This window comes from Oratosquilla oratoria, chromosome 21, assembly GCF_046742065.1.
Source record: "Oratosquilla oratoria isolate Oo_2021 chromosome 21, ASM4674206v1, whole genome shotgun sequence".
NCBI classification, from domain to species: Eukaryota; Metazoa; Arthropoda; class Malacostraca; order Stomatopoda; family Squillidae; genus Oratosquilla; species Oratosquilla oratoria.
In genome coordinates this window covers 13470873-13475872 of record NC_134797.1, presented here as the reverse complement: position 1 = coordinate 13475872, position 5000 = coordinate 13470873, and the positions used below count along the sequence as shown (strand labels likewise).

General features: G+C 39.7%; 1 long non-coding RNA gene across 1 annotated transcript in view; it reads left to right on the top strand.

Annotated features, from left to right (window-relative positions):
• The window catches only part of LOC143036705 (uncharacterized), a 227348-nt gene that overhangs the window by 71767 nt on the left and 150581 nt on the right, over positions 1-5000 (top strand). Inside the window, exon 2 of the long non-coding RNA XR_012967394.1 lies at positions 840-1390. This is a non-coding gene — a long non-coding RNA (uncharacterized LOC143036705). The remainder of the gene's footprint in view (positions 1-839; positions 1391-5000) is intronic.

Sequence of the window (5000 nt, the reverse complement as noted above, 5' to 3'; positions counted from 1 at the left end):
GTCCAACGTTTCCCCTCGTGGAGGGGAGGCACGGTGTGTGTGTGGCGGGGGTGGGGGATGAGGGGGTGAGGCTGTTGTGCACAGGTCAGCAAGTGGGTAACCAATAGCAGCCCACTTGCAATATCGTCTTATGCAAATGAGGTCATGTCGTCATCATCGTCGTCGTAATCGTTCTTGTCTTCATCGTCGTTGTCATTTTTATTGGTCGTCGTTTGTTTCGACGTTGTGTTTCTTGTTATTTCTGTCTTCGTTCTTTTTTGTCCTCGTTTCCGTAATTTCTCTCTCTCTCTCCTCCCCCCCCTCTCTCTCTCTCTCTCTCTCTCTCTCTCTCTCTCTCTCTCTCTCTCTCTTATATTTATGTTTTAAACATGAAATCTGAAACGCTGTGGCCTTAAGTCCATATATATTTATATATGTACTTTATATGTGCGTGTACATACATAAAAACATACATACATACATACATACATACATACATACATACATACATACATACATACATACATACATACATACATACATACATACATACATACATACATACATGCATGCATGCATACATACATACATACGAACGTATATACATACATGCATTCATGCATACGTACATTTCCGGGGAAGGAGGGGAATGTTTATAAGCCATCGCAGTATTTATTTATCTTGATTGATTAACAAAATGATTGACTCATTGACTGATTAACTGACCGATTGATTGATTGACTGAGTACTGTCATCTATCCTGTTTCCATATTTATTTCTACTGTTGTGCGTTCGAGTTTGTAACAAAAAAAAGTGCAATTTCTCTCTTTTTAATTATTTATTTTGTGATTTCATTCCAGATAAAAAGAAACTGATTTCATGTCCAAAACTATTTGTGTTTAATAGTGAAACGACGTATTTGATAAATATATAATAAATCCGAAATGATTTTAATACAGAGAAGAAAAGAAGGTCTTTTAGAACTAAAAACTAGTTAATATGAATCCGAAATCTTTCAGTAAGATAAGTTAATAATTGTACAATTTGTGAAGTTAATGTATGTGAAAGAAATAGTGAACATTCGTTAAGATTCGAACACAATACTTTGTGCGCAAAATGTCTGAAAAAATTATTACAAGAGAAATCTTAACACTCCTTGAACAAACCATGTAATAGTGATAATTTCTGAAACAAATTTAGTGACACATATATATAACAACATATCACGTAACAGGAATCCAACCCCGCTTGTATAACCATCACAGCGTGACGGACGTACATCAGCAAATCTCATCGACAATGGCGAGGCGGCGTCCGAACGCGTGTAAAAGGCGAACGCCTTCGACTTCGTCTACGCTGACGGATATGCTGGCTCTCGTTCTGCTCTTCTGTTTGGCAGCTATTACTACAGGTAAGTCTGTCATCTCTTAACCCTGGGTTTTCAACCTTCACTATATATGTATGTAAATGTATAAAGTTGTCACCGAAGAAGTTGGCAAATACATACACATCCACCCACTCATAACCACACCTGTTGTTGTGGTGGTTGGGTGGTGGAAGCTTATGTCGCCAATCGAGGGTAATAGATATTTTTTATAGGTATATGAGAATTGTATAATATTCCAACCTATGAATCTCTTTTATGGGTCGAGAGGGGATATGTGTATAAATTGCATTTGTACCCGAATTAATGAAGCGGCCTTGCTGTGGATGTGCTGTGTCTTGCGACACTACTTCTGACCCAGGGCAGTGGACAGGATGCAGGGATGACCCGTCATCCAGGAGGTGCCAAGATGGGAGGGAGGGAGGAGATATACTATACCTAAAGAATGTATTGTCAACCAAGGCTTGGGCCACTGTTTCTGCTGATTTATCTGGTAGGGGCACCAGTATTGTGTACTTTGTAAGTATATATATATATATATATATATATATATATATATATATATATATATATATATATATATATATATAATATATATATATATTGAGGAATGGACGACAAAATGAGTGGCAGGGTGGTGAGATAAACACCGAGAACCGTTGAAGTTTTATTAACTGACGTTTCGTTCAAAACAGAGCTTCTTCAGAGTGAAGAAGCTCTGTTAAGAACGAAACGTCAGTTAATAAAACTTAAAAGGTTCTCGGTGTTTATCTCACCACCCTGCCACTCATATATATATATATATATATATATATATATATATATATATATATATATATATATGTGTGTGTGTGTGTGTGTGTGTGTGTGTGTGTGTGTGTGTGTGTGTGTGTGTGTGTGTGTGTGTGTGTGTGTGTGTGTGTGGGGATGGGTGTGTGTGTGTGTGTGTTGTGTGTGTGTGTGTGTGTGTGGTGTGTGTGTGTGTGTGTGTGTGTGTGTGTGTGTGTGTGTGCAGTGTGTGTGTGTGTGTGTGTGTGTGTGTGTGTGTGTGTGTGTGTGTGTGTGTGTGTGTGTGTGTGTGTGTGTGTGTGTGTGTGTGTGTGTGTGCGTGCGTGCGTGTGTGTGTGTGCGCGCGTGCGCGTGTAAGAGAGAGAGAGAGAGAGAGAGAGAGAGAGAGAGAGAGAGAGAGAGAGAGAGAGAGAGAGAGAGAGAGAGAGAGAGAGAGAGAGAGAGAGATTTGCCAGGTGGACAGATGTTTAACCGAGGACAGAAGGTCACGCGAGACTTGACATTTGGTCACCTGGGAACGCAAGATGGGCCGAGAAGAGACTGTGGATAAAGACATGAGATACATTCACAACGTTTATTTAGGTTGCCGTCCCTCGAAGGTTGAATTAACTAAGCTGGCCTGGGATGAGCTGGGATAAATGGGGTTAGGTCAGGATGGGTCAGGTTAGGTCAAGTTACGTCAGATTAGGTCAAGTTAGGTCAGGTTAGGTCAGTTTGGATTAAGAAGGGTCAAATTAGGGCAGGTTAAGTTTGGTTAGGTTAGGTTAGGTTAGGTTAGATTAAGTCAGGTTTGGTTAAGTTACGCTGAGTTAAGTTAGATTATTTTAGGTCGGGTTAGATTTTACCCCGGAATTCACTCCAAAAATGATTAAAATCGCCTGGCGACACCAAAACCTAATCTATAAGATGCATCAACATCGTAAAAGCTCTGGATTTGTTTGTCCCTTAGTTCTTCCAACAAACTTCAAAATTTGATCGAACCTTATAACAGGCTACTTGATTCAGTTGAGAGGTGGACCCAAAGCGGCTCACACCACTGTCACGGTAAAATTACAACTTTTACTCTGGTTGTCGCCAGTTGATTTTATTCGTAAAAAAAATCTTCTCAGCGGCGAAATGGTCTAATGTCTAATCTAAATTAGACAAATTTAGGTTTACAGATGGAAATAGAGAAGATCTGGTTTAACAACAGGGTGGTTAACGAATACAATAGACTTAGTAGCTGCGTAGTGAGCGCTAAATCAATTAGTTGTTTTAAGAGTAGATTGAATAACTTTATGGATAATGATGACAGGTAGCAAAGGAAATGGAACTGCCTAGAATAGGCTTTATTGTATCTTGAATTCACCTCTATTCTTATGTTTTTTATTGGTCTGTGTCGCTGTGACAGATTGGTTTCAGTCTCTCTTTTCACGATGAATAATGATTGCCAGTAATTGTCACTTGCCCTGGTTGACACAAAGCATATAGGGCATAGGTGACGAGATCACTTGAAGCTAAGCGTCTCTCGGCGTAGACACCTCGCCACTATTTTTGCAATACATACTTTATTCTGGCTAAACTTCGGGTTATTTTATTCAGTCGAAAGGAGGCGGGATTACCCCGACACAAGACTTGCTGAATAAAATCTTTTATCGTTTGGTTAAACAAAACCAATAAAGTCTGCCACCATACTGAAGTGTTCAGAGATGATTCAGAATATGTCGAAAGTTCCGTATTCGTGAGAATGTGTGAGAGGACTGTGAGAGTGTGTGAGAGGACTGTGAGAATAGAAGCTTATGGTGTCTTGCATAATATAAACAGATCTTTTGGTCAAACGCTACCATTCAACTTTTCTCAATTTCAAAGGTCACACACTCAACTTTCAACTTAGAAAGGTCACTGACGTCCTCCCCTTCCACTCCCTATGTATCAGTGAGCGTCCACTGCAGGATCGCCTGCCTAGCCATTGAGGAATGACGCAGCCTGAGTACTTCAACATGGTGGCTGAAACAGACGCTTTGCCAAGTTTAAATTTATCATCTCTCTTCTTTACTTTTCCTTTATTGATTTAATTCCCTCTTTTTCCGTTTTCTCTCCTGTTAATTCCTCATTCCATTTTCTCCTCACTTCATTTTACCTTGTTTTGCCTTATTATTCCCATGTCATTTCCTTCGTTATTTTCTCCTTTCTCTTTCTTCTTATTTCTTAATCTCCCCTCTACATCTTCTTTCCTCTCTGTCTTGTCCTGTCTTCGTTTCTCCTCGTCTCTGTCTTCTTTTTTATCTCTCCTCTCCCTTACGCATATTCTCTTTTCGCCATATTCTCCCTTCTCCTGTTCCCATTTTCTCCAGCCGTTTTCTTCCGCCATTTTAATTTTCTCCCACTCCGTTTTCTTCAGCCGTTTTCTTCCTCCTCCGTTTTCTACGCCCTCTATGGCGGTCAGTTTTTCTCGTTCAAATGTCTATATGCATCTGTCAATCAGAACATTTTTGGACCGACTGTATACAAAATTGGTTGCCTGTCTTTCTTAATATTCGTCTATCTGCCTGCCTGTCTGTTTGTCTGTCTGTCTGTCTGTCTGTCTTTCAGGATTTGGTTGATACCGGTTGCTTGACTCAGCTAGCTGTATCTACATTTGTAGTAAGTTTCTATGTCGCAATGGTACATTCAAATAAGACCGAAAAAATACTGAATGAAGACTGAGGCATGACTGAAACAATACTGAAGGATGACTGAAGGAAGACTGAAACAAAACTGAAACAAGATTAAAGCAAAACCGAAACAAGGCTGTAACAAGGATGAAAGCAAACTGGAACAAAACTGAAACAAGACAGAAACAAGACTGAAACAAGACAGAAACAAGACA